Genomic DNA, 8834 nt, shown 5'->3' on the forward strand with positions numbered 1-8834 from the left:
TAGTTTGAAAGAATCTTATGTTAGAAACAAGGAGTTAAAACAGAAAATTAGTTTTTTGCTTCGAGATAATGCAAATCTTTTTCAACAAAACAAAAAGTTGAAAGCTGAAAATGATTACTTCAAAAAAAGTGAGACTGCTTTACACTTGGATCTTGATAGAAAAACAAGTTTTTGTGAAATGTTCAAAAGGGAACAAGATGATTTGAAAAGAAGAATGGATGATTTAAATGAGTTGCTTCAACATAAAAAACAGGACTGTTTTCAAAGTAATAAATCAAAACCTCATTTTTTAAGATAAATTCTGCTGCAAATGAGTTTGCTATCCATAGGAGAAGACAAGTAAGATTTATTAAACCTGTTCATATAAATAATTCCCTGATTATGTGTAATTTCTGTTGTCAAAAAGGTCACATGAAAAGTGATTGCTATGTGAGAAAGAATATAAAAAAAGGCATGAAATGCATGTGGATAGTTAGACATGATGCTAATTTTAACAAGTAGGAGGTTTTGTCTAATCATTGCAGTGATTCTTGTTCAGAATATTTTTTCTTTTGATACTTTGATCTGAGTTTTCGCTGATATCTTTGAATACTACTGAATCTATATGATGTCAAAAAGAGAGATAAAAGAATAATGCTGATCTCATGATGATTTGCTGTGATTGCTGTCATTTCTCTATTTTTTCTTGGAATATTGAATTCTCTGTTATTGTTGCTGGATTATAGTAGTTGATCTTTACTCTTATGATGACAAAAAGGGGGAGAAATGGATGCAATGTGTAAGGGGGAGTTATTCTGAGATTATGAGTTTGGCTCTTAAAAGTTTTGGTTGCAATGATTGAGGGGGAGCTTATACTTATTTTTGTTTCTTTCCATCCATTGTTTTGTCATCATCAAAAAGGGGGAGATTGTTGATCTTGATCCCTATCTTTTGATGTTTACAAAACAAATGGATGATACTAATATTTCTTCAAGATATATTTTCAGTTATGAAGTTATTTGATTCCATGATCAAGTACAATTGAAAGATGACAAAGTATGCTGAAACTGTCGGACGCTCAAGATGTCAGGATCGGACGTCCGATAATCATTGCACAACTTCGGACGCATGCTTCGGAAGTCCGATAGGATCCTTCGAAGTTGACGGAACTATCGGACGCTGAATATGTCTCTACCGGACGTCCGATAGAAACAAGATAATTTCTCAAATCTGTTTGTTTGCTGTCGGACGCATAAAGAGCTTGCACCGAACGTCCGAAAGAATTGAAGAAAATCTCTGAAACTCACTGCCTGCTGTCGGACGCATAAAACAGGGCTATCGGACGTCCGACCCTCCAACGGCTAGTTGACTCTTCAGCTACTTTCTATTCGTTGGAAGCTTTAATGAGGCTCTTTCTTGGTCCTATATAAATAGTGGTTGGTCAGATACTTCAAACAACTTTGGCACACTGAAGATACAAAAGATCTAGAGAGATTTTAGTGAGAAAATACTCCAAAAAGAATATTTGTAGTCTTAGTGGTGTGAGGTTCATTGTAAGCTTTTCATTTGTGAGTGAATCTTTCATGAGTGTAGCTCTGTGAGGGTTGTCCTGAGGGATAGTAAAACGTCCTGGCTTGACCGAGTGCTGCTTGGGGCAAGGAGGAGGTGAACCTTCCTTTGTACACAAGAGTGATTATAATTCATCAACTTGAAGTAGCTTGTTTCAATTAATCTACAAGCTCAAGAGGAGTTGGGTAGTTAATTGGTTTGCAATCCTTTCCTTTTTATTTACTTATTGTTTCGTTTATGATCTTTGCATTGGTTGTTTTGGGCCTTACAAATTAGATTTTGGCTAAAACATGAAAGTTGTAGCCAATAGTATAAAATAGTTTCCTCACAAATTTCAGCTTGATCCGACCACTGTAGCATGTGAAATGACCGAAATACCCTTGACTGTCCATGAAACCTGTTTCGCGCCCAGAATTTTGTTTTCGTGTAGTTTTCCATTTTTTATCATGAAAATGCATGATTTGGCCTTGGAAGTCTTCATAAGAAATGTAGGGTTGTGTTTCAGCTTCTAAACACCATAAGATACACTTCAATCGGACTTCGGTAGCCTGAGTTATTGCTGTTTAACAATTGTGCGGTTAGCCAACCTGTTTGTGAGATTCTGGTTTCGTATATTTCAATTTTGACCCAGATACATTGCAAACTGGTTTGAGTGTGTGACTGCCCCACCTTCCCCTAAGGCGAACCAAAGGGGTTAGCGGATTGCCTGTCCAGCTCTCGCCAGGACTAACGGATCAGTTTACGTCGATCTATCACGTTCCGGAACACACCCACGCGTGCAAACAAGTCAACATCACAAAATAAAAAAAAACGAAAATCGAAGCCGCGGATGAACAGTGCCGGACACGTCAGAATCCCGAGTTCAACCCAACATCAATCCAACATATACATACATTGAAATTCAACATTTACAACCAAATGGCATGCCAAAAACCACTCATCATGAATATACATGTTCGGTTTGCCAATCAAAAGAAAACGAACCCAATACACATTAGGGTTTCATTCAAAGAGCTATTCAAAAGATACATTTACATGAGCTCAACTTGACAACCTAACACAACCTTTTCCAAAAGTGGTCATTTTCCTGTAAGGAAAACAAATGGAACGGAATGAGATTAAGCCCAGTGAGTTACTACCACATAAGCAACAAAGAGCATTTAGCATAACCTTTCATTTCAAGTACACAAATAAGGAATATAACAAGTTGGTAAAAGGATACGGACAGCTCTCAAGAGCCCATTTCCACGTTTACATTCTTGATCCAACCTCATTGACCCTCCGTCAATGTTAAAGAGTAACCAACCGTAGACATCACTTTACTTCCATCCTTCCAACCAACATACCCCAACCGGGCCCGCACTCCAATCAGTCGTTTTTGGTAATACTCGAGTATACCGGAATCAAGAGTCTCATTACTACAAGATCCCTCAGTCCAGTCCCCGTGGCATGTCAATTTTCACGACCAAGCCCTCGCCGGCTCGATTCAATTGACTACCAACGGGGTTGAGCTCAGTAATACAGTAAGGCCGTTGGATAATAGTCCAAACGACACTAAATCAGTTTTCCATGAAGGGAATTCATTATCTCATATATCAAGTGCAGTATTTCCATAAAACGGTAAACAGTTATGAATGGTATCACAAGGGGTGAGGGCGGTCAAGTACACCCTCACCTCAATCAATTTCAGTAGCCAAATAAGCCTTCAAGGCATCAATTCACATATAGCAAAGCCACATTGTAACATTTAAGTGAGTAGTTTACTCACCAATCAAGTAGGTGATGTTTCATGCACCGTCGTCAAAAGTACGTCGTGAACCACCGTCACGCCCTAGAACACGTAAATGAGTACAATGAGACTCGATAACGAGTCATAAAGCAATGCCAATCACAACCCCAATAGGGTTTCATAAGCATATATAAGCATTATAAGAAACCAGAAAATCCGGAAATGGAACTAACTTCAGCCCTGAAAAAACAGTTTTGTCCTCATTTTGCGGTAATGGCACCAATTTCACTACGATTATCGGATGAGGGTGCAAGACTCACCATCTCGAAGCTAAAAGATAGGGCTACAACATCACAGAAGGTCACTCAACCCATTTGTGAGTGCAAACAGGTCAAAAATGCAAGATACTATATCAAAAACGTAAAACAGGTTCACCAAAATACATTCTAGCGGAAACATCATAACTCAGGCTCTACAAGTCCAAATCCTGAAATTCCAAAACCAGCTGAAAGCTAAGAAATAGGGCTAAATTTCATTAGAAGGCCTCAACAACTAATTCGGAAGCAATTCCAGCCAAAACAACCAATTACAGGCGCAATTCTCCAAATCGGGTAAAACCAGAACAACAATAGTAATTTCGGCTTATCTCATTCTACACTACTCCAATTGACCTGAAATTTTACAGGCACCTTTAAAACATCAATACCTACAACTTTCATGTTTTAAGCCAAGGCCAATTCGGCCTTTAACCATGAGATACAAAACCGGACAGAATTGGGGATATAAAACCCTAACTTTCTCAAATTCCTTCCAAACCAGAAATTGGTTACAATTATCTATCATATACACCTACTAGAGTCATTAAACATCATTTCCAACCATCATGGATAGCCACAACATCATGATCAAATTAAACCAGAAAAATCATGTGAAGACCCGAAAAATTTCTTATTTTATCGAATATTAATGGTTTAATTAAGTATTTATCCACCTGTTTTCCCCAAATAATTTATTACGACCATTTTAAATCCATTCGTATGGAATAATGTCTTCATTATGTTTTTAAAATGTCCTGTTAACAACTTCAATTTTCGGAAGGATTGGTTAGGCGAGAAATAGTGAACACGAGTGTTTCGAGGTGATATTATATTCGAAAGTATGATTATCCTGGGAAATTAAGAACGGACAATAGCAGATTAAGAAAAGTTAATCGAGAATTAAAGGTGAATAAGTTCTAAGTGAGCATGTACTACTCACGCGTGGATAGTTTTCCAAAAGATGTATGGATACAATTATTGGAGATTTGAGGAGTTAATACTCGACTCATGTGAGGACTCGTAAGAACTATTATTTTATTTAAACCTAAATTTATGGCTTAATAAATTATTTCATTGGATTTTTGCCACGAGAAATATTTTCTAGACTTATTAGACCTAAATACATGATAATATAACTTCGTTATATTTTAAAAGTGACTCGTTTCAAAAATTAATTTCTTGGAGTGCGTTTAGTAAAAATAGTGAATAGTGCTTGGAGATTTTACCGCGTAGAAACACAATAAGTTTGGAATATTGGAAACTTGTACTGTGGTTCTAAAATAGGTAATATTATGAATAAACACTCAAGTGATAGTTAGTAGTGCAATCGTTATAAGAATTTCTCGGAGGTTTCGCGTTATAGCGTTAAAATTTGACGGTACGCGTTTTCACACGCGCGACTTCATTTGAGGGACTTTAGACCCTTATTTCGGGACAATTAAGAGTGAAGAATATTTACATGAATATATATGAATTAGAGGCTTAGTGCACTAGTGAACCAAACGCGCGAGAAAATCGAGCCTAAAACGTGCCAAACGAGCCTTAATGAGAGTTGACTTTGGGGATAATTTGCACCACACATTGTGTCTTCCTTAAGAAGTTAAATTTGGACCAAACACTCTCTCTCTCTTAGTCTCTCTCTTGGCCGAATTCTCTGCAGCAAAAACACAACACAAAGTTGCCATTTTCATCTTCAATTCTTGCACAAAACCTTCATAGATTCACACCAAATTTGAACTACACTTAGTTTGTTGCTTGGAGAGTTCATCTAGCTAGCAAAAGGAGGAGTTTTTCACGGTTTCTTGGAGCACTAGAGGACCGAAAATTTCTGGTTTAAGACACCAAGGAGGTATAACATCATCCTACACCTTAAACTTGGATTATGATGGTAGAAATGCATCTTTAAGCTATTGCATGTGTATGGGTGTCTTGACATTGGTGTAAAATTTGAAAAGTGGGCTCTATGGATTCCCACACTTGGGTTGTTGCTGATTTGATGATTGATGGCGGTTATATTGTTGGTTTAGTGGTTAAAATGATGGATTAGTGGTGGGTAATTGATAGAAACTTCATTGGGTGCAAGAAGCAAAAATTTCCGAAAATACCCCTGTTTTGTTCGGCCACTATAAGGCCAATTTTTGGTGAATTATTGGCATGAACCTGATGCTTATATGTTATATTAGATGTGTGAAAAGTTTCATTGAAAAATAATAAGGTTTGGTTGGGCAAATGAATTTTTTTGGGAAACTAGCAAATCTGGAAACTGTTCCCGTATGGCTCAGACCAGCTGTGGTATTTCGACTATAACTCTGTCCTCGGATGTCGAAATCATGTGCCGTCAGTGGTGTTTGAAACTAGACATCCCAGGATTTAATTTGAGATAAAATGCATGTTCTGATTCTTTGTGAGTGAGCCGGACCAAACGTTTTAAGATCACTGTCCTGTTTCTCGGAACTGCTGGAATGGTCTGTAGAGGCAGCAACTTGAGGCTCAATTTCGAGCTGGTTGCTTGCCAAATTTTGAAACGATTTCTTCTGTGAACTTTTAGTCCTATGAATGTATTTTCCAACGCCATAAACCACGCTCAATTCCAAGCTAAATTGACTGAGTTGTGACCAAAATAAGAGGACTGCCCTGTTTTGGAAAAACGTATTATTTGGACTGGTTTCGGACAAAAACCCGTGAGTAATCTTATTAATTGAAATTTTGATGCTAAACCATTACCAAAGGTATCATGGTTGTATCTTAGACCTTTATTTCACAAATGAACCATGGTTGGATAGCTTTCTTGGTTAAACGATTTGAATTTGGAAAATGAAAGTCAAAAGGCAGATTGCCTTAGGAATTTTCCGGAACTTTGGGTGATTAGTTCACCACCTTCCCGAGGGTATTTCTCCCTGAAATTTGACAGAGAGATACCTTCCATATAGTATCGAAATACTGCCAATTTTGGTATCAATCCAAGTTCGTTTCGATACCTAATTAAATTTCTAGTGTTGGAGGTTCAAATCTGGAAATTCTTCTCCAGTCTTGAATTTGCCTAACTTTGAGCTACCGTATCTCGGTACTCGAAACTCCGATTCTTGATCCGCTTGTTTTGTTATAAACTTCACTTGCAACACTACTTGAGTGACAAATTTCAGAGGCTGGTTTGCAACGTACGAATCGTGCAGAATTTTCAAAGTTGGCCAAAATCCAACTTCATTCTGCCTTGTGAACCAATTCTGTACCTTCAAGCTCATTTTTGAGCACTTTCCACTTCGATTCATGGAAAAGTGTCTTCTAGGAACTTATAGTACTTTCTAAGAGGTTTCCAACGGTATAAAGTTTTCCAATTCTCGACTTGTACCGAGTGAGTTACGATTTTTCAAAGATTCATAACAAAACTGAATTTTTCAAATTTCAAGGCAAAGGAGTTTTCCAAAAACTCTTAATTCTCTTAGTAATATTCAAACGTTTTGCCCTCGATTTTCATGATAAAAACTCAATTAATATTGTACTTAATAAAACGCAAGTTGAACCTCGATTTACGAGTAATTGAGGTTCATTTTTGTGAAATATTCCTTAGATTGTACTAATGTACAATCTTACTTGATAATTGAGATACTTGAGTAATTATCCACCATTAACTGCCAGGCACACAAGGAGACCTTCAAGAGGATCTCACCGTGGACACTTGAACTCCAGCGAATAATCTTTATTAAATTGCTCGGTGAGTGTCAAGTGTGTGAATCTTTGATACTTGCTTAATTGTGGTAATTATTAGAGATTTTAAAAATAAGGGCGGGTGTGTACTTTATCGCATCCGTCCTGATTTCAAATGAATGAATGAAATGTATTGAATGAATGAATGAAATGCAATGCTATGTAATGGTTACATATGTCGTTGGAGTGAACCTCCTCGACTTTCAAATGAATGGGGGACGCCCAAACTCATAGGCCGACCTTGAACTCGAGCCGGCAATGGGCTTGGTCGGGAACTTGGGCGAGCCATGAGATTATAAGCTCGACCTAATAAGAGGTCTTGCTTGGCATACTCGTCGAGTATCGCCCTAAAAATAGACTTGTGGGCCCTTGGGGTGTACGGTGGACGGAGGGAAGTAAGTGGTGATCTACGGAAATGGAAATACCAACCCGGTTGATAGGAGGGTCAATGCGGGAAAGTATACGAATGACATCGACAGAGCGAGTGGAACTTAGCTCCTGAGAGCTACTATATCCTTGAATTGTTTCTGATTTACTTTTCCGGCTCGAATGATTGACTAATGAAATGTCCTGGTTTTGTTTAATGAATTTGGGATTGCTATTTGAACAAAGTGCTTGCATGTGTGTTCTTGGCCTCACGAGCGTTTTGCTCACCCTGTAGATTTGTTTTCCTTAACAGGACTGGAAATGGAGTTAACGCGGAGAAATCTCCTTTTAGATATATTGTGTTTTAGGGTTTCAAGTGTATTTTGGCTCGACCCCTTTATGATTGTACTTTTGGAAGTTTAATGTATCATTCGGATATATGGGGTGTATATTTTGGAATTTAAGTTGTATTATGAACGCACGACGTGCGGGTGGCAAGCTGATAGGTACCTTGTGATGTGACCCTGAGAACTGTATGGATATTGTTAAGCATGAACGTTTCCGCACTATATGTATTTGCACTAATTTGATTGTGGTATCTAGTATCGCTTTAAGCTTGAACGTTTATTGCTTGAGTCCTGGCGAGAGCTAGGCAGGCGTTCCGCGGATACCCTTTGGTGCGCCTTAGGGAGAAGTGGGGGCGTCACAGTTGGTATCAGAGCTTAGGCTTTAGATCTCTGTAGTGTATCCTAGGCTTAAATGTTTAGGATGCCGGACTGTGGAATTTGATTGAAAGTTAAGTGACTGCTTGTGAAAATGAAAAATTAGAACCTAAGTTCGAATTAGTGGATGACAAGGAGTCTTGATATGGTGTGATACATGTGGGATAGTATGAAGTGATCAAATCTTGTTTATTTCGTGTATCTGGACCTACCTAAGCTTTTACTCTTAAGTGTAAACTACAGAAGGTAATGGTGATATTAAATTGTCTCGGGGGCGCCTTCCGGTGGTCCACTATCGAGAGAGTGAACTAAAAGAGCATTGGAGAAATGGTCCGATTTACTGGACTAGGACTTCATGTGAATTCCAAAGGACTTGCCCGAGCCCAAATAGTGGGGTGTTAATAGTGGTCGATCATTTGAAGTGGCTATCCGAAGAAAATGGAGTGA

The 8834-nt window shown here is 38.2% G+C and overlaps 1 long non-coding RNA gene across 1 annotated transcript; it reads left to right on the forward strand.

Annotated features, from left to right (window-relative positions):
* The first annotated feature begins 5344 nt into the window (after positions 1 to 5344).
* LOC140038084 (uncharacterized) lies at positions 5345 to 8263 on the forward strand. Its single transcript, XR_011841895.1, has 2 exons — positions 5345 to 5443; positions 7979 to 8263. It is a non-coding gene; the product is annotated as an uncharacterized lncRNA (long non-coding RNA).
* Positions 8264 to 8834: the final 571 nt, after the last annotated feature.

The sequence above is a fragment of the Coffea arabica genome, chromosome 3c (assembly GCF_036785885.1).
Source record: "Coffea arabica cultivar ET-39 chromosome 3c, Coffea Arabica ET-39 HiFi, whole genome shotgun sequence".
Classification (NCBI taxonomy): Eukaryota; Viridiplantae; Streptophyta; class Magnoliopsida; order Gentianales; family Rubiaceae; genus Coffea; species Coffea arabica.